Source organism: Chrysochloris asiatica, unplaced genomic scaffold (genome assembly GCF_000296735.1).
Source record: "Chrysochloris asiatica unplaced genomic scaffold, ChrAsi1.0 scaffold00031, whole genome shotgun sequence".
Taxonomy (NCBI): domain Eukaryota; kingdom Metazoa; phylum Chordata; class Mammalia; order Afrosoricida; family Chrysochloridae; genus Chrysochloris; species Chrysochloris asiatica.
In genome coordinates this window covers 8,796,724-8,808,788 of record NW_006408549.1, presented here as the reverse complement: position 1 = coordinate 8,808,788, position 12,065 = coordinate 8,796,724, and positions in this window count along the sequence as shown.

Below are 12,065 nucleotides of genomic sequence, written 5' to 3'. Positions count from 1 at the left end.
GATCCCTTCCTATAATGTACTCTCACAGGCTTCTGTTGGCCAAAAGTGGAATGTTCTTAATTTACTCCTCTTAGGAGTTGGCACCTATGCGTCTCAGAGTATGTGCCTCTAATTTAGTGTCTCTTAATATTGACACTAAAACTCATGCTTAATGAAGTTATGCTGTGTTACATGGAAAATCACAGTCTAGATTTAAACATTCTCCTGAGTAAGGACATCTTATATTAGCATACTATGTTTTGTTTTGTTTCCAGTAGCCAAAAGGGGTTATAAAGATTCACCCTTGTTCCTTCTCTCAACAGCACACTCACCAGATAGTTGTTATTATTATTATGATTAATACTAATAGCACTGGACTGCTTACCACAAGGTTGGCAGTTCATACCTACAAAGCCGCTCCTTGGAAACACTATACAGGGTCACTATTAATCAGAATCTACTCAATGGCACTTAACAACAACAACGTCTTGTAATATCAGTACTCAGAGTCACTGATGCTAAGAGGTCATTCTAAGATTTTATAGCCAATCAAGGGAAGAATTTCCGGCAAATGATTGGGTTGTTGTTATTGTTAAGTGCTATCGAGTAAGGTCTAACTCATGTGACCCTGTATAGGGTTTCCAAGCAACTGGTGGTTCTGAACTGCTGACCTTAAGGTTTGCAATCTAGTGCTGATCCTGTAGTACCATACCAGGAGTCCAAATGACTGTGTTGTTGTTGTTGTTAAGTGCTGTCAAGTCGATTCCAACCCATAACGACCCTGTATAGGGTTTCCAAGGAGCAGCTCATGAGCTTGAACCACCAATCTTGCAGTTCAAACAACTTTGCAGTCTGATGCATTTGCCCATGGGCCACACCAGGACTCCAAATGATTGGGTAGCACCATGCAAATAAGGTGTAAAGAGTCTAGTGCTGGGGTTGGTTAGTTTTACCATCCCACTAGGTTTAAAAGGAGCCATATCAAAAGCAGGAACAGATGACTCCAGGACCATTAAGAATGAAGAGCATGAGCAGAGTGTGAGATCCCTACCTAGAAAAGCAGCAACAGCAGTGGGCGGTATGGAGAGACAGAGCAGCTGCAGGCTTCTAGGTCTACGGACCAAGTAAAGGTGAGTGTCTATGGGCAGGAGGCAGGCTCACAGAATATGCCTAAAGGCTTATTCACAGACTGCATAAAGGAGCTTTGTAACACTTGCCCAAGCAGGGCTGTGACTGAGGGACCACATGGTTGAGAGGCCGTGCCTGCAGTGTGGTAGAGAAGGGGTGTTTCTCATTGGAAAACTGCTGCATCCGGTGTTACTTCTGATCCTGAATTGTACCCTGTACACTTCCCTAATAATCCCATAATGATATTATTATGAGTTCTGTGTGGCCATTGCAATGGATTATCAAACCCAGATACAAAACAGTGTACTATGGGAGGGAGGATTGAAGGGTAGAGGCATGCCTGACCTCCACGTCATGGGACTCTGCCTTGAGCTGGTTTGGAGTTTAATTCTCCTTCCCCCTTGTGAAGCCAGAGGAAATCAGAGATGGTCCCCACATAGTTTTTGCAACATGTTTAAAAAAAAAAAATAGGATTTTTTTCCTATAAAAACAAAAACTATCAAAATCCAGGGATATTATTACTGTCATTATTGAGCCAGGAGCTCAGTAACGTCTCTGCACATTTCTCATTTGCAAGCTGTCTTCTGTGTGGGCTCTATACACCTTTATTACAGTGTATCCCCAAAGCACCCTTTACAGACATCTGCTTATATCTCATTTACCAGAATGTGGCGGGTGGCCACTCCTATCTAGCTGCAAGGAAGGTTCAGAAAGTATCAAGGGAGAAGGAGACTGGTAATGGATTTTGGGTGAGACAACGTGTTTATGTTCCTTCACATCTGAATCTTGAAGATAATGTTACACAACTCCCAAACAACTATCAAATCAGTAAAATAAATAAATAAATAAAAATCTAGGAATTTGTTTTGTGATATAGCCATCAATTGTAATTTTAACTGTTTTAAATGATCCGAGTAATAATTTTATTATTTAGTGGTGGGATACATTAATCCTGCTCGGCTCTTCTATAATTTTGGTCCACAAATACATTTAGTTCAAGTCTGAGTTTGCCCACTGTCTTTCCTGATCCAAATCCATATTTTTCAATGCTTTTCAGTGAATTAATGTTAGGTTGACTGCATAAAAATCATCTCTTTATTTCTGAGTTAGTTTTGGAAATTTGAGTATTTCAAAGAAAATTTCCATTTCATCCAAGTTTTCAAATTGTATGACACAAAGTTGTCCATAACATTCCCTTACAATGCTTTTAATGTCTGTGGGATCTCTTGTGCTGACCTCTCTTTCATTCCTGATGTTGGTAATTTGTGTTTCTCTTTCTCATTAGCGTAACTAAAGCTTTATTAATTGTGTCATTTTGCTTTTTTCCCCAAGAACCAGCTTTTGCTTTAATTGATTTTCTCTATTGTTCCCATTTTGCAATTCATTATCTTCTGCTCTTATCTTTATCATGTTCTTCCTCCTGCTCATTTAGAGCCCTGGTGTAGTGCTGTAGGATAAGTCCTGGACTGCTAACTGTAAGGTCAGTAGTCAAATCTATCCGCAGCTCCTTGGAAACCTGTGCAGGGTCACTATGAGTCAGAACCCACTCGATGGCACTTAACAACAATAACAAACTTGTTGTTGTTAAGTGCCATCAAATCAGTTCCAACCCATAATGACCCTGTATAGGGTTTCCAAGGAGCAGCTGGTGAGCTTGAACCACCGATCTTGCAGTTCAATAACAAACTACTTAGGTTTGATTTACTCTCTTTTACTCATTTCTAATATAAATATGTAGTTCTAAAATTCCTTCTAAAATCTGATTTAGTTACATTTTACACATTTTGATATGTTGCATTTTAATTTTCAAAATATTTTCTTCAGACGTTAAAACAAATCCGTAGGCTAGTTATAAGTATGTGGTTTGATTTCTAAACATCTGGGGATTTTCCAGCTCTTTCCAGTATTTCCAGTTTAATTTCATTGTAGTCAATGAATACACTTTTTATGATTCTGATTATTTTAGACATATCTATAATACTTGTTTTACAACTCAGCATATGTGCTATCTTAATTTATATTATACAGAGTTGCTATGGGTCGGACCCGACTCAGTGGCACATAACAACAACAACAACAACAACTTGAAAGAATGTGTATTCTGCTCTTGTTGGGTGTATCATTTTATAAATGCCGACTAAGTCAGGTTAGGTTGGTTTTTAGAGGGAATCACATCTTTTTTTAAATTCTGTGTCTTCTTGGTGATAGTGAATTAAGTATTGGACTGCTAACCAAAAGGTCAGCAGTGGGAACCCACCAGCTGTTCCACAGGAGAAAGCTGAAGTTGCCTGCTCCTTTACAGATTTAAAGCCTCAGAAACCCTAGGAAGCAGTTATACAGTGTCCTACAGGTTACTAGGAATGGGAATACACTCCATGACAGCGGGTTTTGTTGTATCACATATTGAGAGAGAAATGTTGAAACTTAAAACGGTGATATGTCTTTCGAGTTCTATCAGGTCTCAGTTGTTGCTTTACATATTTTGAAACTTTAACTAGGAGTCTGTACAATAAGCACTGGACTGTGAACTACAAACCCGTGTGGTTCAAGCCCCCCAATTGCTCCGCCAGGTAACAGATGAGACTTTCTGCTTCTGGGAAGATTTAAAGCCTCAGAAACCCTATACAGAGTTGCTATAAGTCAGAACTGACTCAACAATACCTTTAAGTTTGTTATTTCTTCCTGACAAATTAATTCCTTTATTATTTGAAATATGGCATCCTGGTGTGGTGCTATAGGATAAATACTGGACTTCAAGGTCAGTTTGAACTGCAAGGCCAGTGGTTCAAATCTACCAGCTGATTCTCAGAAATCCTATATAAATAGGGTTGCTATGGAGTCCTGGTGTGGCACTGTGGGTTAATGCGCCAGACTGCAAAGCCGTTTGAACTGCAAGGTCGGAAGTTCAAGCTCACCAGACGCTCCTCGGAAACCCTATACAGGGTCGCTATGGGTCGGGATCGACTCAACGGTACTTAACAACAACAACGAGTTGAAACCAATTCGACAACACTTAACAACAAATAACATTATATGAAATGTTCTTCATCGTCTCTGATAGTATTTCTTGTTCTGATTCAACTTTGTTTGATATGAATATATCTACTCCTCACTTAACAACCCCACACTTGGAGTCCTGGTGTGGCGCTTTGGGCTAATGCATCAGACTGCAAAGTCGTTCGAACTGCACGGTTGGTGGTTCAAGCTGACCAACTGCTCTTTGGAAACCCTATATAGGGTTGCTATAGGTTGGAATCGACTCAACAGCACTTAACAACAACAACAACCCCTCACTTATCAACTATCTTGTTATCTGACATTTCACATTTATGACAACAGTGCAAAATCTACTATCCAACCATATTGTGCATTAATGACGCTCATCAGGTAGTAATGAATGCTAAGGTGTGAGGCAAGAGTAACACTGGCTGTGATGGCTAAGGTAATGTGTCAATTTGGCTGGGCCATGATTCTCAGTGGTTTCGCAGTTATGTAATGATGTAACGTGACAGTTATGTAATGATGTAACGTGGCAGTTATGTAATGATGTAGTCTTCCTCCATTTTGTGATCTGATGTGATCATCTTCTACTTTTGCATAATGAACTTTGGAACCTGATCATGTTGATAAGTGAAAAACAGATGTGCAGTGACCAGCATCCTTAGTGTTTCCTGATACATAATTTTCCATCCTTTTAGTTTTACCACATTTACATATGAAATGGCTATTTTTGCAGATAGCGTATATTTGGGCCTTATATATTTTTGATGGTTTTTCAAATTTTAATAACAGGTACAAATATACTGCAAAATATAAATGTAAAGGACCTGGAAATTTTGTTTGGCTGTTTGATACTTTAAAAAATAATAATTTAATTTATTTCTGTTGTTGAAAAGGTACACAGCAAAGCATAACCAATTCAATGATTTCTCCTTGTATGATTCAGTGACATTAATTAGATTCTTCAAGCTGTACAACTATTCAAGGCTTCTTTTCTGAATTATTCCTTCATCCTGAGACAGTCTTTAAACCTTACACCAAAAATATCCCTTGAAGTCTTCTTTACACTAAACAGTGGTTTAAACCATTGTAATTAGTAAAGAAAATCTACCTTCAACATTGTGTTCTTTTAAAGAACTAGCTACTAAGGGACCAAACTGATAACAAACAGTAACTAAAAGTTAGAGAAGAAACTAGGAAGCAGTTAGTTCATTGTAATGGTGGTCTCTCATACGTCGATCGTGCTTCGAACATGTTATCAGGAAGGACTAGTCCCTGGAGACGGACATCATGCTTGGTTAAAAAAAAGAGGAAGGTAAGAAAACAAAAGTGGCAGCAGCAATGGGCTCAAGTGTAGCAAGGATTGTGAGGTTGGCGCAAGATTGGGTAATGTTTCATTCTGCTGTGAAGAAGGTGGCTGGGTCAGTATCGTCTCGACGGCACCTAACAACAATAACAACGGTGGTCTTTTCTTTTAATCCAGTATGACAATCTTTTAAAACTTCAGTGGTCATACTATTTCTTTTAATTTAGCTATGGAAGTAGTAAAGGAGCCTTGGTAGCACTGTGGGTTAGGTGTTGGACTGCTAAACTACAAGGTCAATGGTTCAAACCCAACAGCCACTTAGCGAGAGAAGATGAAGCTCTCAGCTCCCATAAAGATGTGACAGTCTCAAAAAATCCAATATAGGAAAAAGACTGTGCTTACTGGTCAGAAAGAGACTGAAGGAACTCAAGACTATGGCCCTCAGTCATTCTTTAGATCTGGAGCAGAACTTACTCTTGTGGCCCAATTTTCAGCCAAGAGGTAGATAGGTATATAGTGGGAACAGCAACAGTAGTAAAGTACGCTCACCATGCAATGGTCAACCGTTCAAGATCAAAAGCACAGCTTTACTTAACGACAAAGTTCAGAAGGGCTGGAAAGGAGGATGGAACAGAAATAGGAAGTGGGATGACTTGTTACATGGAAGGGATTGCAATTACTGCAACAAAGTGTAGGATTTGTTTACTGTAAAGCTGATGATCCTCTGGTAAACCTTTACTCAATTCACAATAAAAAGTTTTAAAAAAACTCAACACCCTATATAGAGCTGCTATGAGTCAAAATAAACTTGATGTCGGTGGGTGGGTATAGAAATGTAGTTACGTTTAAGTCTACTATTTGCCATTTGTTTTCTATTTGTTCCATTTATACTTTATTCCATTTCCTTTCTCTCCCTGCCCATTTTTGGATTTTTTTTTTTTTTGTATTATATTTTATCTCCCTGAATTAGGAGGCCTAAGAGTAAACAGAATGCAGGAAGACATTCATCTTTAAATCGTCATTTATGCAAGGATATCTTCTGTGCTCATCCTTGTCCCTCCCATAAGACTACCACTCATCACTGTTACGTGAGAAAGTGGCTGCAATGTGCTGATTATCCATGGCCTAGCAACACTTCTTGAGATATGTAGAAAGAACCCATGTCTGTTAATGCATATTCCTAACAAGAAGTGGTTGCAGGAATGTACTTAGACGCATATGGCTGTTGGCAGACCTCAAGTCCTAGCTGGCTGTTAGCCAGAGCATCAGTTCTTTCTTACACTGGCCTCTACTGACGCTCGCAAAATGGCAGTTAGCTTCCCCCACAGCAAACAAATAAGAGAGCAGGAGAGCACAAGAGAGCAGCTCAAGATAGAAGCCACAGGTTGCTGTTGTTGTTCGTTTGTTTGTTTGTTTTCCCTATACAAATGTATTAATGCAAAGTAAACAGTGGCAATTTAGTGTACAGCAAAACAGTACAACAAGCGAGCTGTATGAGTGTACAGCTGAATTCCCTTTTCCTAACACTGATTGCTTAAAATTACAGCCAGATTGAAGGCTTTCATCTGATGGGTTCTCCACAGGAAGCTGCTTAGTGGTGACTGTGGGCAGGCTAGAACTCAAAATTTTCAAAGCCTTACTTCATCAGCGCTCCTGATTTTGTATCTGATCAAGCTCATGGAGTCCCGGTGTGGGTTAATACACTGGACTGCAAAATCGGTGTGAACTGCAAAGTTCAAGCTCACCAGCTGCTCCTGGAAACCATATATAGGGTCGCTATGGGTCAGAAGCGACTCGATGACACTTAGCAACATCAAGCTCATCAAACCCATTCCTACCCAAATCTCCTTGTAAACTTGGGTGTACTAGAGAGAGCTTCCTAGGGGTCCATACATTTTAAATAATGCTCTGAACCATCTTTGTCCCAGGACAAACAAGGATCCATGACTCCGCTATAGTTCCGTTGTTGCTGTTGCTACTTAATATCCAAAGAAACGTATTACCACTTGTTCCAGACTTAGTCGCTAAGTACTGCCCAGGTACATAGTAGAGGGTTACACAGGGGCATGAATATCAGAAGACGGAGGCAAGTTAGTGACTACTCATGAATTAGTCTTGCAACTATTATCACCTAGCTGTTGTTGTTAAATGCCATTGTGTCAGTTCTGACTCATGTGGACCCTGTTTAGAGTTTCCGAGGAGCAGCTACTGAATTTGAACTGCTCACTTTGCAGTTCAAACTGACCTGGCGGTTGAGTGCGTATCCTACAGCGCCCCACCAGGACGCCACTTTACTGTGAAATCCACTTGACACGATCGTCCTATTTTCTAGGCGTTTCTACTGTATTTGATCTTGTCAATCATTCTCTCCTTCTTAGATTTTCTTCTTTAGCTGTGTCAACACTTCAGACTGCAAATTTTGCCCTACAATTTTGGTCACCATATATTTTTCTCATAGGGCCATCTTACTCTGTCAAACCTTAAGAGTAGAGCTTTCAAAGTATTTTGTTTGTCATCTTCTTCTTGTCATTGTTGTTGTTAACCACCATCGAGTCATTTCTGACTCATAGCGACTCTGCATAGGTTTACAAGGAGCGGGCTGGTAAGTTTGAATCACTGACCTTGTGGTTCAAACCGAATTTGCGGTCCTGTGCTTTATCCCACAGCACCTCACCAGGATTCATTAGATGTCATTTATTCATGTATCAATTAAACAAATATTTACCAAGCATCTCCTGGTATGGCACTGTAGGATAAGCACTGGACTGCTAACCTCAAGGCCGGCATTCAAACCCACCACCTGCTCCTCAGACACCCTACACAGGTTATTATGAGTTGGAACCAACTCAGTGGCACTTAATGACAGGAACAGCCATATATTATTAGGTGCCCTGACATTAACTGGCATAACCATTTTAATACTAAATTCCTTCAAATCATTGATCCAAAGTTTTTATATTCACAGTATTGGCTCCAAGGGCAGACATACTAGAGACTTTTTTTTTGTTTTTTTTTCCTTCACTTTTCTTGTACAAAATTTGAAAGCCCTTGTATGAGCAGGTGGCATAAGAACTGAACATTCAGCTTTATTGTTTTTATTTTGCTTTTGGAACACATGATGGAGTTGAAAAAGTTGGTAATGTTTGTCCTGAATTTGCTCATCTGAAAGTGATTTAAGTTGGGTAATTTAATGATTGGAACATTTCAGAGCTTTTTTCCAGGGCACCCAAACTCTTAATATGGTTTATGAATTCTGCAGCCCTCTCTTACTGCTCCCAGCTGTTGAAAAGTCGGTTACCAACTCTTTGCAATACCATGGATCTGGCCTCCCCAGAGACGGGGTTTCAGACCTCTCATTCTCTTAAAATGTTTTCCAGTTGATCTTAGGTACAGGCTGTGATTCTGGTGAAATACCAGAGACAAGAAAGAGCCAAGGTGGGCAAGTCTTACTGCAAACATTTACTAATTATTTGGTGGGGGAATCTCTGAGTCTGGAGTCTAGAAACATTCCAAATTCCTTCTGAAGATCTGACAATAAAGAGATTACTGGAATGGGAACAAAAACTGTAAAAATAAAGGCTATCTTGGTTGCTACAACTATTTCCTGCCTTGTTATAGTTGTTAGCGACTCACAAGTTGGATCCCAGCTCATGATGACCCCACACCTGACCCTGCACCACCATCCCTTGATCAAACCATTATGCTCCAAGGGGTTTTCTTGGTTGGTTTTTCAGTAGATCACCAGGCCTTTCATCCTAGTCCATCTTCTTGTGGGAGCTCTGCTGGAAGGCTTAGTGTCATAGCAACACTCAAGCCTTCACTGACACATGGTGGTGGCTGCCCATGAGATGCACTGGCTGGGAATCAAACCCAGGACTCCATGAAAGGCACAAATTCTACCACTGAGCCACCAATGATCTCTTCTGCCTGCTTAGTGTTGTTGTTGTTGTTAGTGCCATCGAATTGGTTCCGACTTGTAGCAACTCTGTAGAGGGTTTCCAAGGAGCAACTGGTGGGTTTGAACTGCTAATGTTGTGGTTCACGTTCCAATGCTGATCCTACAGAACCATACAAAAAATTCATTAATAATAATTTGTAGGTTAGGTGAATAAGGAATGACTTTGAAGATGATCCTGAGTTAAATTCAGATTACCCTAATGAATAGTGTAAATGTCATGTAAACAAATCATTGAGATGGCTCCTTGGGTAAAGAGGTGGTGGATTCTCTCCCCCTACCCCCATTATCAAAGCAAATGTTTGCTTCCTCCTGAGAAATACTTTCCTCCTTTTCTCTCTCCTTCCATTCACCCCAAGCATTTTCTCATGCTTCCTTTATATTTAAATACGATTTTATAAAGAGGCTATCAGCATTACTAATGTTAAGCTGTATTAAAAGAGTTGGACATTTGTCAAAGAGAAAACCATTCCAGGCAAGATTCCAGAAAACACATATCCAAATGACTTCATTCTGAGCTCAGTCGCATGATATTGTCCTTGACCAAAATGTGGCGATTAATATTCCCTTCAAACTCTGAAACAGCTAGAAGCTTCTTAAGGGGTTGGGACTTGTGGCAAAGGGTTTTGCTTAGATTTAAAAATCATTGTTCCTCTATGTTGCTGTTGTTAAGTGCCATCAAGTCAGTTCTGACTCATAGTGACTCTGCATAGGTTTCTGAGGCTGTAGATCTTTCTCCTGCAGAGTGGCTGGTGGACTCAAACCACCAACCTTGTGGTTCAGACTCCAGTGCTTATCGTATAGAGTGTTGCGCCCTCTGTTTCACTAGAATAGAAACTTATTTTTAGTCCATTCTGCTTTATTCTTATTCAATCATGTCTAATCTTGAGTAAAAAGAGGCTTATCAAATTACGTCACAGATCAGTTAACACTTAAATGATATTTCTGCTTTAAGTATTCTTTCACAAGGATGATGTTGAATTTAGTTTGTATAGTTAACATGTAATAACTTTGGGTTGAGGTGAATTGCTTCAATTTGCTCCTCTGAAAAAGCAGAAGATTGAATTTCTAGATGAGCTCAGACCTCTTTAATTTAATTAGATATTTATCAAGCATCTGTTTTATTGGAGATTCTCTGCTGGAAGCAGACAACTTAGAGTCAGTGTCTGTTGGGGGTGCCTGTTGGGGGAAATACACACATAAATAAATAACAAAAATATAATTTGGATACTCTATAGAAGATACCTTCTTAGACAAGTAAGGCAAGTAAATACCTATTGATCTTCACCTGGGACATGTGTAAAATGGTAAAACTCTTGGTCTTTTTTTTATATTCAATAGAAATTTGTGAAATTCAAAGTTGTACAAGTACATAATTCAGTGAGTGACTCGCGCGATATGATCTGTTAAATCTCTATGAAGGGGATAAGGGAAAAGGAATAGCATTCTGAACACAATGTAGTTGTGAACACTTTGTGAGACCCATCTCCCCTTCTAAAAACCTTGAAGGGATTCTAGAATATGACCATCTGTAAGCCTTTCTGGAAATGGGGAGAGTCACTTTGTCTCTGGCACAGTTGGGACAGCATCCATAATGTTTTCTCCAAAGCCTTCTTCATTCCTGGACTGAAGAGTCACATGAGAGTTGACTGTTAATACTGTGTTTGGAGTCTCCCTAAAAGTCTGGCCAGGATAGCCTGAACCCCATGTTCCAGTGGCTAGAAGGAGGAGTCCAGAAAGTAAAGAAAACTAGACTGATTTAAAGTGCTGAAAACAAAGGTGCTTCAAACTTTAAAATTAATTTTGTGTCTCTTTCCATATTCGGCCCCCAGCTGGTTTGTCCTCCCTGGTCATCCCTAACTCTCTGAACTCTGCTCACCCCCACTCAACTCCCACCTCCTTGATGGAATCTCTGTTTTCTTCAAGCAGTTCAGCACTTAATTACTTTCTGTATCACAGATGAACTTACTTTCTCCTTCATTCTGTTCTAAACTAAGTCATTTGTTCATTCAAATATGGAATACCCACTCTATGGAGGGCACCGTGCTATGTGCTGGGATACAACCATGAACAGGTCCCTTTCCCTAAGGATGTAAGTTAATAAGGGACATAATTCAACATTATTAAAAGTGAAGGGAAGGAGAGATGATGAAAAGCAATAGGCAGAACATCTCTGAGGAGTCAACCTCTCTTCTGAGAAAAAGCCAGCCAGACTAAAAGGGTGGAGAGTGGGAGAGGGTTCCAGGCAGAAGCTTGTGTAAGGGTCTGAAATATAAGGAGCTTCACTTGGTCAATGTGAGTAAAGCATGGTGAGTGACAGGGAACAGTGGACATAAGAGGTCCAGTGGGCCAATGATGGGACCCAGCTTCATTCCCAGTGTGATGCTACATCCTGGACTTCCTTCAGTAGTCCATTAGGTGACCAGATGTCATCCCACAACTCTTCTGGTCTTCAGTCTTTAGTGTTTAATGTATCAAATCTCTTCTTCAGATGATCCCTAAATTCAGGTGGGATATATTCAAGGTCATATTTTGGCTCTCATGGACGTGTTTTCACTTTCTTCAGCTTCAGTTTGAATTTGCATATGAGTAATTGATGGCCTGTTCCACAATTTTCCCTGGCCTTGTTTTGACTGATGATATGGAGCTTTTCCATCGTCTCTTACTGAAGATGTAGTCAATTTGATTTCTCTGTAT